This window comes from Rhipicephalus sanguineus, chromosome 1, assembly GCF_013339695.2.
Source record: "Rhipicephalus sanguineus isolate Rsan-2018 chromosome 1, BIME_Rsan_1.4, whole genome shotgun sequence".
NCBI lineage: Eukaryota > Metazoa > Arthropoda > Arachnida > Ixodida > Ixodidae > Rhipicephalus > Rhipicephalus sanguineus.
In genome coordinates, this window is record NC_051176.1 from 154,311,327 (window position 1) to 154,330,748 (window position 19,422).

Consider the following 19,422-nt stretch of genomic DNA (forward strand, 5'->3'; position numbering starts at 1 on the left):
TTGACGAAGCCAACACGCCCGCTGAATACCCACGCTACAGTAGAAAAAAAAAAAAGAAAAGCAGGAGAGAAAGGGAAAGGAAGTGAAAGCGGGGGATAACAGAACACTCCCTTGCGTTGACAGGACGGCACCGGGCTATTTAGCGATGTCATCGCTCTCGACAGCGTAGTCGAAACTACAACGAGCGCCCTCGTTCATGCGTGTGCGGGTCTCCGTCACTTCCAACAGCTGACAGGCCGCGGTTAACTTCACGAGCGTTTAGAGCGCCTACAGGTGGCTCGTACCCGTGTGTGTGGACGCCTCTGCTGGCGAGAGTCCGTAAATTATACGACGCAGGAAGCGGTAAGCGCATGGGCATCAGAGGATGGGTAGATGTATTCACTGTGCGTACCCGCGAGGACCAGGTTAGGTGGAGTATAAGGGAGAAAAAAAGAAAGCAAACTTAGATTCGGAGCCGACAAACCACGCCTCCCACGTTTCAAGTGGCAGCTCGCTTATGGCGCGTGCAGTGTTAGTGAAACTTTGGGCGTGCGACAGATACTACCTATAGATAACCATTTAGACAGGCGCTGGTATACGATTATCTAGGAAGAAGTTCGAAGGCAGGAGGCCAACAAAAGCGCGACGCCGCGGTATGAGGGTTGTTACGGGTAAATGGCGGGTTTTACCGGTGACGCCGTCACAAGAACTTATAAGCGAGTGCGAAGACGCACGTATATGTGCGCCTTAAGCACACAGTGCTGAAAAGTAATTTCTTTCATTTATTAACCCGATTATTAACAGTGTGTGCGTCGAGAAGTCCGCATTCAGTTTATGCACTACTGAACTTGCGCGTTGACGTTGGAGGCCACTAGAAGCAAAATCAGGCCCCGGAAACTGAGCGCCAGTTTCGGTTTCAAGGCACATGCGCGCCCGTAGCGGTTGCCGGGCATCCCATCAGATCTGGTTGAACGAAGTGAGGTTGATGTGGATGTTCGGGTTTATTGTATTTCACGAGTTTTTACAGATGAAGAAGTTTCATTTAAATGTGAAGAATTCTTGTTTTGTTTATTTGCCTTTTTTATTTCTTATTTCGTTAATTTTTAACCGGGCGAAACGCGGGAACTGGACGACTTGTGTTCGTAGCGCTTGCCTCCGCCCACCCTTGCCACTCGCTCAGCGATATCACAAGTTGGATCGCACTCGGTTATCTCGCTCGGTCGGCGTGCCAAGTATGAATACGGGAAAGGTAAGACTTAGATGTGGCGTGCAGTGAACGGAAGCCGCAGTGCGCCACGTCGAGCAGGTCAACTATTAGACGAAGATGGCTAAATCGGGGCATCACTGGTTTTGTGCGGCTCTGTGGTGTGTTAACCTAGGGATTTCCAGTTCCGCGAAGGTTTTCCAGGTTTCCTAGTGACAACGGATGAGCGCAAGTATTTGGGTCCATTATTATAGCAGGTATTCATTTTGCATGAGCACATGAGTAAACCCAATTCTCTGAAAGCCTGACTGGACTGTCATAAGCGCAGTGTCGCTAGACTAATTCGACATGACGACAGCCTACCTGCTGCCGGCAAAATACGTTTAATGAAAGGCTTGAATGCGGGTTGGTTCACCTACGCAGTTGGTTCATCCTTTATTTTTGCCTTGAGTGCAAATGATGTGAAGCAGTTATAGGCTCCTTGCTGTTCATGGAAATGCATGTAGCCAGTTTGAAACTTTGTGGGCCTTTGCTTCTAATACTGTCGCTGAAATACGTGTAATGAACTCACCGATGCTTTGTATAACAGGGAATGTCGCTGGAGCCAACGTTTTGACAAGTGGAATTTCTTTTGTCAAGGCAATGCTGATGCCCTGACGAAGACAAGTCAACTTGCCAAAGCATTGTCTCCAGCGGCATTCCATGTTCAACGATTTCTCATCGCTTTACGCCTCCATCTTCCCCTGAACTTCTTTCTTGTTTGGTACTCAAGTTCTGCAAGAAAAATATGTGCGCCGTCATAACAGACGTGACTGAGTCAAGCACGACGTGGCCTGCTCGTGATTGTTAATAATTTTCGCATTGGTTCGGATATTCTGGGTTCAATGTTTGCTCATTATGTGCATATTTCAGTTGTGAATTATAGCTGCTTTTGCAGATTGACACTTTCGCGCTACGTGTATGTCTATTGGCTTTAAAAGTATACGAAAAGTGTGATTAACGAAAAAATATTTAAATTTTACTTGTGTTGATCGAGTTTTGTCTTGTTGAGAAATCGTTCAGCTTTAGTTTGTCCTCTTAATAACACATGGACAAAATTTAAAAAATTGTCAACTAAATTTAACGAATGGCTGCGTCGCCCGAGCGGCCAGCGGGCCTGCAAGAGAGCACGAACCCATTCCGCTTGCATGCGAAGTGGGAAAGGAGAGCTTCCGCGAAACCCTCCTCCTCTCGGTTCGCGCCCTTTCTCTCTATTTGCGACCTCACCAGTGACGTCATGAAAGAAATATTTTGTTTGTGAATTATTTCTAGTTGGGATACCCGGCAGCCGCCAGTGGTGGAAGTGGCGCTGCAGCAGCGTATCAGCATGCGAAACCGCGTCCCATGAAAAACTGCATAAGTTGTCAATCACGTCAAAAGAAAAGATTAGGAGGGGCCTCAGTAATCCCGGCTGAGTTGGACAGAGCGTGGCGGAAGCCCCGTGCTGTTTTTCGCAAAGGAGCGCTGGTAGACATCGATGTCTCTTTATAAACGATGCCCGTGATGGCCTGACTGCACTTGGCCTCTCATAAATGATAGTCTTCGGTTTGGCCTTTTCTCGCAGCACATTCCGTTCAAGAGACAAGCTGCGTTCTAAGTGTGATGTGTGCTCTTAAGGAAGAGAGAAGAGAAGAAATAATAGAGAAGGCAAGGCAGGGAGGTTAACCAGTATAGGACAACCGGTGTGCTACCCTACACATGGGGACAGGGTGGGGGAGATTAAAGATGGAGAGGAAAGAGAGAGAGAAAGATAGAAAGATAGCGCATGACACTGCACTCACAGAATCAGTCGTTCACTCTTGCGTGGTACGCGACATTTCTGTCACAGCCGCTTGTCCAAGTTCGTCTCTCTTAAAACCTCAGCAGTGCTTTCGTCGCCTTCAGCTGTGATGTCTTCTGTTGACGGCATGCAAGAACTGTTGCAACAGACATCTGTCCACTGTGAAGGCGCGCTAGAACGGACGCCAGTGACTGTCTCTGAACATTATATGCCGGACAGTCGCACAGGACGTGGTGTAGCGTCTCCTCGCAACGACAGGCATCGCAAAGAGCGTTGTCGGCCATTCCAATCCGAAAGGAATAGGACTTCGTAAATGCCACGCCTAGCCATAAGCGATAAAGCAGTGTGGCTTCTCTTCGGCGGAGTCCAGTTGGCATACAGAGATGCATCAAAGAGGACAGGTGGCGTTGACGATTGGTCCGGTTGGTTCGGCTGCTTGGTAGGCACCATAGAGCGAGCGTTATCTCATGTGCAAGCCCTCGAAGACTGCTGGCAGCGTCAGACCTTGAAAGTGGGATGGTATCTTCCTGTGTGCTTTCATGAGCTGCCCGAGCGGCATTATCGGCGTGTTCGTTCCCTATGACGCCGCAGTGACTTGGCAGCCACTGAAACGTCACGTGGTGCCTTTTCTCATGTGAAGTATGGAGAAGACATCGAATTTCAAATACGAGCTGTTCGTATGGCCCGCGACGTAGAGCAGATAGCACAGATTGTAGGGCTGCCTTTGAGTCGCTGAAGATGGACCAATGTTGAGGTGGTTCCCGATTGACCAAACAAAGTGCAGCGCGCAGAGCAGCTAGTTCCGCAGCTGTCGACGTCGTGGAGTGGTCAGTCCTAAAGCTGATGGTAATAGCTCTTGCTGGGACAACCACCGCACCGGACGAACACTGGGTGTTTGTGGAACCATCTGTATGTATATGTACACTGTCCGCATACTTCTCGTGCAAAAGAAGCAGAGACAGTTGTTTCAGCACAGGTGACGACAGCTCAGATTTTTTCCGGATCCCTGGTACACTGAGTTGAACTGTGGGTCGAATAAAACACCAAGGGGGCATCGGTGGTTTAGATGCATATTCTGTTTTGAATCTGTGAGCTCTGACGGTCAGCAAGCACTCAGAAGGCCTCCTGTTTTTGTTTCTCTCCTCCATGTGACAGTACAAGCGAGTGCACACGAAAGGTCATTCACGCAAACATTTATGACCAACTTTCAATTACGTAGATAACGCGTTGGTGCCTCCTTTTTTGGACAAGTAAGTCGGTGAAATTCCGCTCCAGCATATACGATCGAGCTGAGCAGTACAGAGAAATTGAAAGCCTACACCTTCCGCTTTCGTTAAATGGTTCCCCCCCCCCCTGTACTAATTTATGTCTGCATTCCTTTATTTTAATTTGTGCTTTGCTATTCGCCGTCTGGCACTTTCATTGCGTTTATAAGCGTCTACGACCTATGATCGTAATTATCAGGTGACGCTCGTAGGCCACAGTGACAGTTTGACGCCGTGTTTATGTATACGCAGTGTGCTCTTCACTATATATACTTTAAGTGCACCGTAATCTAGACATATGCAGGTAAATGATGAGAAAGACGTAGATCACACTCTAGCTGGTCTCGTAAACACGAACGCAGACAAGGCTCAGATGGCTTCAGACAAAAAGACTACGTATACTGTCTCGTGCCCTCCTTCCAGCGCTCTTCCGTTGTATTCGTCGCAATTACAGAAAATTGCTGTACGCCTCGAAACGGCGCAAAAGCGGCACCGATATTGAGCCATTGAACTGTAGATTTTCTTTCAGTGGCGTTTCGCCTGGCACGTGGCGTTGATTTATACGTTGCACCGGAGGGGACGACGCTAAAATTATCGCGTAATAGAACGTTATTGAAAGCGACAAAGTTCCGGGACACCGAGACGTGTTCTGTTTCACTTTTTCGTTAGTCTTACGCGTACATCTTTACTTGCGTAGAAATTCTCCAGGTATGATTGCGCAGAACTGTACGTTTTCGGCCCACGTAACGTCACAAGCAAAAAGTTAAAAGACTAGATATATGGTCTCAAAACGAAAGCTTGTTTCTGCTCCGATTCCGTGAAAGGGCAGAAAGCGCCATTGTTTCAGGCTCAACAAAATGAAAGGAAGGACGCGCGCCGTGTGGACGTTTGTTTTTACTCAAGGCAGGGTGTTTTCGTCTGAAAGCAAAGGCCTACTTTTCTTTGTACGTGTGCGCAGAGGTAGGGTGCGACGTTAATCACATCTCCCCCGCACTCGGTATTCTAGAGGGAGTGTACACGGTACTTCTTTGTTCGTTCTATTGTCTCCCATTTTCGTCCTTTCTTCGGAGCAACGTAAAACACGGAGATGAACCGAACGCTTAGTTTATTTAATTGCGGAACAGGGTGAATTACAAAGTCTGAATCATAACAAATCTGAATCAAAGCACCCATAAAAAAAAGTCACCATGAATGAAATAAATAGGTAAATGTTACATGGCTGGCTTATTCAGGTACGCTTCACAACTTATGACACTTATGAAAGTTTTCTCTCGTATACTGAAGCCGTAAGCTGAAATGGCGCATTTGAAAGACTCGAGCAATGAATGCTTTCAATTTAATGCCATTCACGCTAACAAAATTACAGGATTGCGATGAAGCAGTGAGTTTGCCCCGTAAGTGGATGGGTGTTTCTGAAGCGAGCGAGTACGCCGCGAGGCCGCTGTTCGCAGCATCTGATAAACGTGGGTCCCATTCTTGTGATTTACGTTGTAGTTCTTCCTTCCTCCGTATTGCGCCCGCAGGTCAGTTGCCACTTGCAATGACAAATGAGGTAACTCACTTAAGGAAGGCATCCCATGCACATCATAATCGCCGAAGGAGGCCGGGCTTTCAGCCTGTCGTTAGGACAACGGGTCTTTTCCGCGTTGGCAAGCCAAACGTGTTCACTGCAGCGTATCTTTCGAGCTGCACGCCTTAGCGTTATCCACGATGTGATCTTACTTCGTGCGAAACAACGCCGCCGCGATTTTGATGCCACTGGAGTCTGGTTAATTAATCTTAATAAAGCGCGCGTGTCGTAGCTCACGGGTGCCGTGGTAACTGCCAGCTCGAAGGAAATGCGGCCAAGTTTGTTTCAGACCACGCGCAGATGACTCTGATATCAAATGGGCATTCATAAAGCAGGGGCGCAACCTGCATCTTAGGATATTCTTCACATGCCTTAAACAGTCGGATATGCCCCGCAGCCCTTGAGATCTCTGTCCGCCAAAATATCTGAGGTATTTCGTCACCCTGACTTAGCGGCACGTCTGGTAGGCGAGCCGCTTGCGATGGCATTCGGTCGCCCTCTACTCGATGAAGACCTCCATTGAGCGTCATGCGACGCGAACTCATTCATTAGGAATTCAAGGAGAATCATGCTCGCTGAAGCAATTCAGAGTTAGTGTTTGAACGTTCGATTAAAGGGCGGAAAGGTGTGCCTACTCCTAGATTGCCGGGGCGGGAGTTGCTGCCATACTAAAGGGGCTACAGCAGTGAAATCTCAGAAGGTAGCAAAACTCATGCCTCCATTACAATCTACCAAATTACCTCACTTTGCAGCGGCACAACACGCTTATCTTTTTGACCCCAGAATTAACCTTTAGCGTGCAAAAAGAGCGCATATATATATGGCCAAGGAGACGCAAAAGGAACGTATAGAAGCGTGATCAAGTTTACCAGCGATAATAAGCACTGTCTCAAAGACCGACGACGTGCCATGGAGCGTGTACAAGGAACGAACAGCTTAATGAAAGGCGACTACGATATTTTATGGCGTTGACGATACTTCATCACATGTGGGTTTTAAGTTGGATTCATTAGCTCGAAGACGCAGGTTCGACTCCTGGCCACGCCAGTTGCATTTCGATGGGGGCACAATACAAGAACACCCGTGTAATTAGGTTTAGGTGGATGTTAAAAAACCCCAGATGTCAAAATTAATCCTGAGTACCCTACGACGGCGAGCCTCATATCTTATCGTTGTTTTCGCGCCTAAAATCCCAGACATTATCATTAGCTATTAAGTTGGATTCGAAACATTGTAGTCATTTTGTAAAGTATTTGAGATTGCGAAGAAATTCTGCCATTGCCATAAACCATCACCCTGCCATCACACCATTTTGAACAAGTCCAGTATTGACTGGTGGAAACAGCAAAAGTGTACTTATTAAGCTGCGCGATCACAATAAATGCTGCTCTAGAGGTCGCTTAATATTGACTGGTGTTTTTAATTTTGGAGGCAGAACTCGGAGCATGCGTGATCCCTGCTGGGCTGACGCACAAGTACGGAAGTCGGTTGCCTATACGCGTGTCAGCGACCTATCTACGTGCTACGTGTTTGGACGCGACACTGTCCGTGTATCAGCCAGATAGGGCATCACAATTGCGGCGCTCGCCTTTCGAGCCTGCTCGCCGTCGGCCTGCTCCTTCGTGGATCCCTCGTACCTCGCTTCACTTTTACAACGGTCGCTGACTGGGCTTCAGCTTCACAGCGGCAGCGGTTCAGGATACAGGCACGAGCATTCTCGCTAATTTGTGCAGGTTGGTTAATTTCACACATTTGTTCAGTAGCTTTCCGTGCAAATTCTGTGCGCAGCTGCTGCCGTTTCGGCTTCTTGTCTAGTGCCTGCTCTGTGGAAGGCATAGTTTACTGTTTCTGTTCTTCACGATGCCTACAAATGCAGATGTGGCAAAGAAAATCGCAGAACTTTGATCAAATTTAGAGCAACGCATAAGTCAGCTTGTCGACGAACCTGTTGTGGACGTTACAGTAAAGCTTCAGAAATCGGGTACAGATGTCGGTGCACGCTGAACGCAAAGTTTCAAGAATGGATTACAGCATGAAATTACTCAATGACCTTCTTTAAAGTGTTAGATCCTGGTAAACTGAACTTTTAGGTTCTTCATAAAGCAGTGAAAAACCAGAACGATATGTTGAAGAAAGTTATTGAAAGTGAGTAATAGGTTAAACAATGTGGAAATCAAAGCTGTGCCATCTGTTTAGTGCGAAGACCGTGTTTCAGTGCTGATACAATTAGCTAAAAATTCAAGTGCTCGATCATTGTTTTGGAACTAGCAGTTGTTCATCGTGTGCCAGTTAAGTGATATCAGGTGAACATAATCGCTTGTTTCGCTTCTCTTGCCCGAACAAAACGATTTTTTCAAGAAAGCACGCAAGGCCTTGCTGAGCACCCGCATCACCGGCATTTCTAGATAACTAAAATGCAAAAATGCTCTTTTACTTGGATTCATGTAGGAGTAGGAGGAAAGAAAGGAAGGAAAGGCAGGGAGGTCAACCAGACGCGTGTCCGGCTTGCTACCCTACACTGTGGGGAACGGTTCAGCGTGGGAGCACAGTTGCCACGTCGCAAAGACAAAATATAGCAAGAAACTTGGAGGACGCTTGAGCTTGGCCTTCAAGAATAGAACGCGATAGCATAATCGGGCCCCGTGCGCATTGTCTTCTTAATTGTTAGCCTGGTTTCGCTTCTCGGTGTATGCCTCAACCATGCCGTAAGGAAACGGACGACTGTGCGCGTAACATAGGCCGTTTCAAACTAGCCTAGAATGCCTACTGCAACTACAGTTGTTAAGTGCCCACTGCGCCACAATTCTTCATTTTGCAAATAAGTGAAATGCCCACTACGCGTCCGTAAGGCAACACGCGAACTTACGTAGCTGTTCACTGCGTTGATGCTTTTGAAGCTGATGATGATTAAATTTGTCTGAGCGCTATGTAATGGGTGGGCCTTTAAAACACGCATTCATTTCGCAATCCATATGTTTTGACGCCTGGCGCGATTCTACGCTTCTGCCACGGAATATTACGCGAATGAAGGAGACTCCTTCCGCAACATGACATTCATACAGTGTTTTTTTTTTTTTTCGAAGCAGTTTCAAGCAATAGCGTCGCTCTGTGGTATATGGAACACGTGCTTGCAACGCAGACAGTCTGGGTACGATTCTCACTCGAACCGAAAATTTTTATTTAATGAGCATTTCTTAGCAAACCCCAGGTACTTTGAGCGTTTCTATCTACGTATCTATCTATCGATCTATATATCTAGCCGCCTACGTCTGGGTGCTCTCATGATCGCCTCCTTAGCTTGGTGTAGACCAAAATTCGCATGGGAAGGTAAGAGGGTCTGGCAAATATGAATGTCTAGTCATGACATGAATAACGTGTAAATCCTGTAGCGTACGTCGTTAAACCCTTTCTTCCAGACACGTGTGGCACATACCCGTATGCCATAGGCCACGGTAAGCGGGTATGCGCCACATGTGATTGGCAGTTTGTATCTTCCCAGGAACGACGAGAACAGCAAGAGCGCAAAGAAAAACTGACATCGATAGCGTTGACCCGATGAATGCAAAGAATAAAAATCAGGATCCCGGCAGGAATCCAACCCAAGCATTCTGCGTAGCAGTCGGATATCATCGCACCGTAAAGTGCACTTCGTTTCGATAATGCTGACGTCTGTATTTTTCTAAAGTGAGTGCTGACGTTACGTCAGGCCATTAGCTACCCTTTAAACGCCAGTGAGTCGACGTGCCTGGCCAAGCCACGATGTGGACACAACTACTACGCTGACAAAAGCACGTCAATCCACCTCGTAACGCTTGGATCAAAGCCAAAAAAAAATGCAGCGTAGACATCTACTCGCTCACTGCTTCGCATGACACCGATTCCCACAAAGCGTGGGATCTGTCGAATTTTTATTTATTTTATTTGCTTCTTTCTCGATTTTTCTGTCACGGACAAGATGATTTTTCGCTCACAACCAACGGCACCGGCGCCGGAATTTCTGCGAAACAAGCACTTTAACGTTGTCGAGTTAAAAATTTGAAAAACTTGCCATCATGTAGCCAACTTGAGCCAAGGATAGTAAAAGTAGCCAAATGTAGTCACACGTTTGTGAAAACAACTGCGACGTGTTTATTCACATGACAAAAGGCAAAAGCCTTCCGGCAGAGATGTAAATAACCACAGATTGAAACGTTAAACGTAATCTGAATTTTTTCAGATTCAAGCATAAATTTTTGACCTTAGCAATCATGTTGCGCAGAATAACGAAGTTTCTTGCGCTGTTGCAAAAAGGACGCATTCTTCACGCGTATTGCGTGACCTTTCTTAAAAGGACCTGAAGTCACGCCTAGTGGCGACAACAAAAATGAGTACGCCACGAATGTGCTCGAAATCACAGTTGCTGTGATTATGGCATAAATTTTAGTCGCTTTCGCAATCATTTCTGGTGTGATGACGAAGTCCCAGCACGAAATTTCCGGAGCCCTCTACTACGGCGTGCCTTATAATCATATCGTGCTTTTGGCACTTAAAATCCCCGGTATCATTATGGAAGTCCTATAAGTCAATATTCCTCAGTAGTCATCAGTACCTAATGCTATTAAATGACACAAGCAATTCGATGGATATCCGATTTCTAATGTCCATGAGTACAGTGCGCTTTCGATTCTCCTCTTCACTTCCAATAAAGGTTTAAGGTCGCTTACAGCAGTATAGGTGGTCTGAAAAATGAGGCCCCATGAATCAATTTTCCCGGAATGCCAGCCATATACACAAATAATTGAAGGACGCTCTGTAAATTCTAAAGTGTGTTCGGCGAGAGCCTGTGCCCATTCGACTGACTATGCCATCGTATAGGGGGAATCCACATTCTTGGGGCGCTTCTCCGAGCCGCTTGCCATGGAATCATCACCGGGCCGCTTGGTAGCCATCCTACTAACTCGACTGCTGCAACGAGACGTCTGACGAAGGAGCGTTGCCGCGCGCGCCATCACGTGATTGCTGAGGTAGTGTATGGGGGAGAGGCCACAGCTGTGGCGGCGGAACTGTCGCTATGCACCGCTGTGCCGTCACGTGATTGCTGAGAGAGTGTGAGACTGGACTTTGGTCCATTCTCAGCCGTGGACTTTGGGCCGTGCACTTTGGGTTTATGGCGCTGTCAGTTGGCTTATGGCATTATCTGTCCAGGGAAGAGCGAGCGATTCTTAGCTGACTTTGAGAATTAATTGTAAATTCCAGGCCTCGTGCTGCGCTATGTTTGTCTCGCGTGTTCTCAGGAGCCTCGACTACCGATCGGCAACGTTTTCTGACCATGCTGAAAAAGTGTTCCAGGGGTCCTTTAAGTTACAGCTCCTGAAAGGCGTCGCACCTGCTTAGCATTGTTCGAAATAATTAGCCAAACAGAATCTGCTGCTGCTGCCGCCTCATTCCTTGTTTTAATGCGACGCATTATATGAAAAGCTCTCAGCAAGGACATGCTCCCTCATGTAAGGTCATTCGCAGGTCTTTCTGTCACTGTAAAACGCATATTTTGCAGTTACCGATCCGGAAAAATATTATTACAATCTCATATCCTCACTAATTATGTCCAAAAGAGTATCAGCATACTCAGTATTTATAATTATGATAATACACGAAATTAAATTATGAACATTATTCCTGGTTTTGTTAGAAATGGGAATCAGTCAACTATTTTGGAGTTTATCTTGAATTTTTATAACATAATAGCTAAGCACTTAAGGTGCCCGTCACAAGTTTTGGCCACCTTAAATGTGTGATGGCAGTGTGACGGGAAGTGTGACGGGTAGATCACTCTGATGTCGTTGTGCCTGTAAAGTACGAAACAGCTACTTGGCACGAGGTTGGTCAAAATTCCACACAAAAGTTCGCGCTTGTTTACACACAAAATTCCACACAAAAGCTCGCGCTTGTTAGCGAGAGTCACACGTACGAATGCCCTGTGCAACGCGCACTGCCTTCAACGTCACCGACCATGACGTGTAACCTCATTTAATCGTGCAGTGCGAAGCGCGCACTGCACAAAGGCAGCTTTGTAGATGCGCTTCGAAGCAAATTAGTACGCAAAAAGACGCTAAAAGGCAGTACTCGTCACGTGACCGTTACGCGGATCGTCGACTTCGGTTCACGGAAGAAGGTAGGAAACTAACGCCGTTTGAGGGCTCCTGCGGAACCGCAGAGACAATTGAAGACGTCCTGTGCAGCTGCGCTCTCCTTGACACCCAGCAATGCCCGCTCCGGACGCTTTTGGATCAGCTGGACTCGAGAGAATTTTCTGTAAACAAGATTCTAGGACCATAGACATGTGGGTCGAGGGGGAAGAAGGCAACGAAAGCGCTTCTGAAATACCCAAGATCAACAGATCTGTGCGACCGCCTGAAGACTGGATGTGCTCCCCGAAGTCTACTTGTGATTCTGCCCCCCTCTCTCTCTTTTCTTCGTTCTCTCTTTTCGCCCCTTTATCTCTTCCCGGGATGCAGGGTAGCAAACCAGACGTGCGTCTGGTTAACCTCCCTGTCTTTCCTTGCTTCTCTCTCTCTCTCTCTCCTTCTCTCTTTAAGGACTCTTTCCGACGCAAAGGAAGGCAGTCTTCTTTGACAATAAGGCTCACCTCCTGGCGGCGTGGAAATGGGACAGCTGAATATCATGCGAGTCCCGCAATAATGAAACGATTTCAGAAGCTCTTTCTGCAAAACGCTCCCAAAACGCGCCTTAGAACTTCCACTGAATAAAATAGGTTTGCGATGGAGCCTGGTGAGGTGCCTTTAAAGTGAGTGGCGTCACCATCAGATAACTTGGAGGTCCTTGTTTATCTGGAAATGAAGCCCACATTACCGGCAGCAATGTGCGACGCTCGGCCACCTTCATATGCAAATTGTGCAGCAGGCGCGCACAGGCGCGCAGCTGTTGCCCTGATAGGAAAGGGGCAGCGGAGAGTTACGTATAATAAGGTGCCACTCGCCAACTCTCCACAGCTGCGCCTGTTCCTACTCACAACTGGAAAATTTAGTGTGACGTATTGGAGTTCAGCCAATGCATGACTACATCAACGCTTAAGTAAAGTTTCGCCGCAACGGCGAAGCAATGAATGCGATAGCAACAAATTGGAATGTAACGCGAAGAACGGAAAGCAGCTCGAAATTGCCAGCGCGTCGCTCGAGCCCAAAGGACGCACGAAAAGAACGCACACAGGACGAGCGCGAACTCTCATGCGTCACAGCTCGATACTTGAAGCGCACTGCTGAAACTTAAAGCAGGACGCACGAAACGAACGCACAGGTACACACAGGACGAGCGCGAACTAAATGTCGCAGTTGTTACTTATTTCTGTTTGAACAGCGCACTCCTTTCGCAAACGCGGCTGCTGCAGCGAGCGAAGTGAGCTTCGTACGCTCTGTGACTTCAGCGCGGACATCGAGGGGAAAGCACAAGACATACAACCCCCCGCCCGCCCCCCTTCTTTCCTTGAGATAAGCGCACGAAGGCGACCACGCCCTGTAGGGCGCAGAGCATCGGCGTTCGCAGGAGCGGGGCGACGACCTTCAAAGCGCGCCCAGCGCCCAACGCCCGGCTAGAGTCACTGGAAAAATTTCAGAGTATCGCATCTGTTTTCCGCGCGCCGCCGCCAACGCGATTGGCTTACTCGCATCACGTGGCCTCTCGCCGCCATATTCCTTCTAAGCGCTTTGGGTGCAGGCGCGTTCAATGCAAGGCGTGGCCGGACATTTCGTAGTACCACGGTCCCTAGAAGTACTTCGTCGCATTTTTAAACGCGCCTTGCAGACAGGGGCGTAAGAAACTTTTTTCGGGGGGGAGGGGGGTCACCTCCTTGATGTGAAGTGGGGGCCTGGCAGGCAGATGTGGTCGAGTGGCATTTCGTGCTATGTATGCCACGGGGCAAAAAAATGGGGCGGGGTAGGGGGGGCACGGGCCCCGGTGTGCCACCCCCTGGCTACGCCACTGCATGCAGATTCCAGAGAGTAGCTCACCAGTAATCGGCAATCGAACGTTACTTGTGAGCTACTCTGAGAATCTCGTTAATTTTTGCATGCCGTGTGAGAAAAATTAATGTCAAAGAGCGCCGTTCTACGTGGCTGCGTATAGTTAGTCGGAATGAATTCGCCCCCCTCGAAGAACACACCTTCCTACAATGAACTACACAAACTTTCATGGAAAAGATCTCATCCGACAGGATACTTCACCTTTTCGGTTCGCTATGGTCAGCGATATTGAAAACAATACATACCTTTCTATTTGCTCGGCTGTTTATATCTCGATCTGTTGAACAGATTACGTACGCTATTCGAGTTATAAGCGTGTTAGGCACGAGAGTGAAATTGAAGATTTATTAAAGTAATAACTGTTTACTGGTATACCTTTGTTTACTGGAAGGAGAAAAGAAATAGTAAATGAAACAATTAAATAGTGATGTCAAGCATTTTTGATGGCCTATTTTCTACGTATCGCAAGATAAGACGCACCTTACCTACCGCACGCCGATTAGCCCATGCGTTTGGCTGCTGGCGTTCCGAATCAAGACGTAAATACGTCGCGCACAACTTCCAATTACCGTACACACAAAACTTCTATTACACATAACAACCAGTTGAACAGCATGCATGGTGCGCAAGCGAGGTATGCGTCAGCGATCAGTCGAAGGACCCAATGTTGAATGTTCTCGATGTTGTTCGATAACGTTCTCGAGTGCAGTGAACCTGAACACCGACTGCAAAGCTAGCGCAAACAGTCAAGATTCACCAAATGTCGAAGTAAATGGCATCTCGCACAATGTCACTGCGCAAATGCAACTATGTTTTCAGCTCCGGACCTAGCGAACACACCCGGACGTGACACGAAAAGAGACCGATGAAGCCATGAAGCGAGTTCGCGAGCACATGGCAGCATTCGCCGCACGTTTCGATAGTTACACCGCTAACCGCGCAGTCGATCCATAACTGTCCATGACTCGAAATCACTTCCAATATCCTCTTGAATAAACACACACACATAATGCCGTTCCGCCGAGCGTAACACGGCACGGAGGCGAAAAGATCGGTCACTTCTCAACACACGCTAGCAACGCGCCGGACGGTCTGGAAGGGAAATGGCCGCCGCCGCTCAATGTTGCCTACCTTAGCGGTACTCTGATTTTCCAGTGACTCTACGCCCGGCGCGCACATCGCGCCATCTCGCTGGTAATGAAGAAACGCTTATAAGCGCCTGCCGTCTCTGAGTCCGGCCAGCGGTAAAGGGTGTGTATATAACGCTCGCCGTTAGCTACCTGGAGGATCTGCGTTTTTCGCGGCGTAGTGGTTACCGTCACGCGCTGAGGAGCGCGAGGTCCCTGGTTCGATTCCGCGCTTCGGAAGCATTTTTCTTTATTTTTCTATGGGGCTTTATATATATATATATATATATATATATATATATATATATATATATATATATATATATATAGTGCATGACGGCGGCGGCGACGGGGACGGACAAAAACCAGCCGAGACTGTCCATATAATTCCTATCGCAATAAAAGTTTCGCCTAACCACCTTCACGAACGCGATCGTCTGCACCACTCAACAGGCTGGAGACCATGATATTAAAAACTCACACGGTCTCTTATGCACTCTCGTAAGACGACTGGAAAGCAAAAGCCATCTTTTCGTTGTCAGTCAATACTGCCCGCCACCCTCCGAAAGTTTTCTGCAGCTTAAAGGGACACTAAAGGCAAATAACAATTTATGTCAGAGTGAAAGCTCAATGTATGACAACGTCTAAAACGGCAATATTATCAACAGCAGTGTCATACTTACCGAGAAATTAAGCGAAATGTATCGCACGATGAGCGCCACGAGCAGGACATTTCGGAAATGATCCCGATGACGTGAGAGAGTCCGACTACATTTACTCACTCGTAATCAAACTAGCTGCAATAAAAAAAGAACCTTCCGTGCATCAAGCGACGTAATAAAATGTTGCTTGTTCGTTTCCGTTTGATTCATGGAAAAAAGAACCTCTTTGGCTTTGCAATGGGGAACGGCTCGCGTGGTTCAAAGGTTTCGTTTTCGCCGAACTGCGCTCCGCCCGGCGCCCTGCTTCGCTCACGCGGTCGCGTCTCAGTGGTAGTTTCGGTATCGCGTACTGCCGCGCGGGTATTGTGCGCTCGTGAAAGTTGCTCTGACAGAAAGTTCGACAAAATGCCGCATGCATGTTGCCAGATGCCCGAATGGTGCACGCCGCCAGTGCACGCCGCCGCGCAGTAAAGGCGGGCAACGTTGGGCACGGCAACAGTGACGTGGGTAGAGTGACCTAGGTCACTCTAGACGTGGGAAAGACCGCTTTCAGGCGGGTGACTTGAAGTGCGCTAACGCGAGGCGTAACACTAAAACGTGATTTTATTTCAAAATAAGCACTTCCTTGGCACAAAAGTAGCGCTACGAGGTTTCTGGACCGCTATTTCAACAATCAACGTCGACTTAATATTTGCCTTTATTGTCCCTTTAACGTGGTTTGCTACTGCCCCCAGGATCGGAGGCACCTCACCTGGTTTTGCATTACCTCCGCGATCGGCGGCCCACCTTTGACCAAGCTACGATGTGGTTTGATGACATCCTCATGTGACGTTACGTCACGTGACGTCACGGTAACGTCATGATGACGTCATCGCGTGATCATTTTTTTTTTTTGCATCACTCTCTGTGGAAGCCAACGGCAGACGCCGACGCGGGACGCCGGTCACTTCTCGCGTTTGAGGAGGCATCTAAGGTTTTCGCCTTAAGATAACTGTCAGTGTTTTATGTGCCAAAACGACGATATGGTTTGAAGTTTGAAGTTTGAAGTTTATTTGCTTCCATTAAAGAAACAAGGAGCAGGAGCAAAAGGCTACAAAGGCCTGACAAAGGGCTCCCGCTCCTGTTGGCACTCAGCATCGGCGGTACAAATGACAGTACAAAATACATCACACATGTTCATATCAAATTAAATGTCACATAAGCAGTATACAGATCGCATGATGAATAACAGATGAAGAAAAAAACATGTAGCTTAAATCAAATTAATCCGGATAAGTAGCCCGGAATACAAAAGAAATATGCGCATTAAACAATAGTTAAATACAGATGATTAAGAATCTGTAGAATATATTTCCTGTGGCTTCAGTAAAAAATAATATAGGAAACGAGAGTGAATTGCATTATTCAATTGTAATGGGTTATGAGGCACGTCGTAGTGGCGGACTCCGGATTAATTTTATCCACCCGGGGTTCTTTAACGTGCACCTAACTCTCAGTGCACGAATGGTATTGCGTTTAGGCGCCATTGAAATGCGGCTGCCATGGCGTGAAATCGAACCCGCAACCTGGAGCTTAGCAGTGCGAAATAGACAATGACGCATACCATATATGCGGTATAGCAAAACTAAGCAGTGCCAACAGGTTCAGCATCATAGCACCGTAATGCTTCGCACCACGATAGTTCCACTGAATTTCGGCCGCCAAATATTTATTATATCTTCTTTCCTTCATTCATAGCGAGGGTCTCATTCTGGCAGACTTGATGCCTTCAGGTAGTATGCGAGGGATTATTGGTCAGCTGCCAGCTCGTAAAAAGAGCACGTGCTAAGTGACGCCAACAGGCAGAAAAAAAGTGTTCCACACTCGCCGCCATGGCTGCGATCGGCGCTGACTAACGCTCCCAGGTTTAAATTCACATATATACCCCATAAACTGGACGGGAGGATGACCGCCGCCGTAGCTCAGTGGTAGAGCATCGGACGCGTCATTCGAAGGTCGCAGGTTGGGTCCCTGCCGGCGGCAAGTTATCTTTTCGTCCACTTTACTTTCTTCACATTTATATCCTACTTACTACAAATAACATCCCCTATACTTTACCTGGCATTATTCTCTGTTAGTTCTCATTAATATTGGGTTTTAAAAAACAAAAATGAGCCCCTAAGAGTCATCTTCTTTCATATATATATATATATATATATATATATATATATATATATATATATATATATAAAATGCGTATTTGTCAACCAACTGTAGCGTTCCACTTTCGACCTTTTTGGCCATTTTATTACATATGGTTTCGACTCACTCAATGCATAACTTTCGCAGTGAAATTCACGATTTCATTTGTGTTCAGTTTTTAAAGGCCGTGCACGCGTAGACCTCGCTCATTATACATTACATATTTACAACTTGCTGAGTCCTGCAGCAGTGCCATTGGGCGACCTATGCAGCAGGAATTTTAGAAATGCACATGTGATCCGTGCACTAAATGCTAACGCGCCGTGCCTTATGCGTTGTTTGCCGGAAGTGCTGTTTGCATGATGGTGCACCTGCTGCCGCTCTACGCTGGGCTGGGGATTTTCACGTCCGTTGTACATTTCATCGTAACAGTGCAGGTGTCCTCACTGACTGTTTGTGCCATTCAGGTTGCGTTTTACGAAGTTCGTGCGTCATTGACTTCACCTAATCAAACACAGTAAGAGGAACAGCGATGCCTATTATATGACATTCGCAGATACGTAGGTGGATCTGCTGGATTTTTTGCTCACTGTAGAAAAAATGAGCATTCTTTTCTGTAGTCACAGCACTGGACTGCTTGTTATGAGTTTCTAGGCTCTCGTAAACCGTCTTTGAACTTTTGGAGGACAGTGCGTCGTCTCCTGACGGCGCCCTAGAAGCGGTCACCATTTGAGGCTCTGGCGCTGTTTCAACAGCGACGAGACATTTATGTGGTGGCACTCAAAAGAGCTCTGCGCCAGTTTATCCAGCCAACTCATAGGTTACAATAATTTACTACCTTCCATCAGCTCTCCACGACCACTCGTGAGCCCTGCATACATCTGCCATTTTCCTTCTGTGAACTCACAGCGGCACTACTTTGTGCAGACATCTATCATCTGCAGGACCCAGCGACATTTGTTAGAGAACACTGTGTCATCTTGGTGAATTGTCGGGAAGTATTCTACCAGTTCTGTATCATGAGTCCTGCTGAGATGGCACGCTTCCCAGAAGCTGGAAGACTAGCTTTGAAGCCCAACAGTCGCAGTTGGAAATATGATCGTATCGCCCGATCACAGTGGCGAAGTGTGCGAACAAAGTGATGGAAAAGATTATCGGATGCCTTTTGGTGGTACCTGTTGTGACGTTGTGTGTGCGCTCCCCCTCTCTTTCTCTCTCTCTCTCTTTTTTTAATCTCCCCCATCCTTTTCTCCTGTGCAGGGTAGCATACCGTATTCTAAACTGGTTAACATCCCTGCCTTTCCTCTTTTTCCTGTATTCTTTCCTTTCTGCCCAGATGCCTCGGCAGGCTGCCGACGTGGCCGCTCATACAGGTTGAAAATGTTGTGCATCGTGTTCGGAATGCCGTAAAGGTCACCCATGCCGAGCGGGGCAGCGCTATACGCGCAGCCAGAGCGCCACAAAATTAAAAAAAAAAGCAATTCCGTGCTCCTCTCCGATCCTCTCCGGTGCCCCCATAGCTCGTCGTGATGTCAAATGGGCTCATCTAGTGCAGATACTGTCTCCTGGTTGAGCGAGGGCCTACGACTTCCAATTGGTC

The 19,422-nt window shown here is 47.4% G+C and overlaps 1 protein-coding gene across 2 annotated transcripts in view; it reads left to right on the plus strand.

The window, feature by feature from the left end:
- Window positions 1–238: 238 nt before the first annotated feature.
- The window catches only part of LOC119400504 (kynurenine aminotransferase), a 57,312-nt gene continuing 38,128 nt past the window's right edge, over window positions 239–19,422 (plus strand). The window contains exon 1 of one of the 2 annotated variants that reach the window (XM_037667574.2): window positions 239–342. The gene's annotated coding sequence lies outside the window, so the exon portion shown is untranslated. The remainder of the gene's footprint in view (window positions 343–19,422) is intronic. The other variant, XM_037667567.2, reaches the window with a different exon arrangement.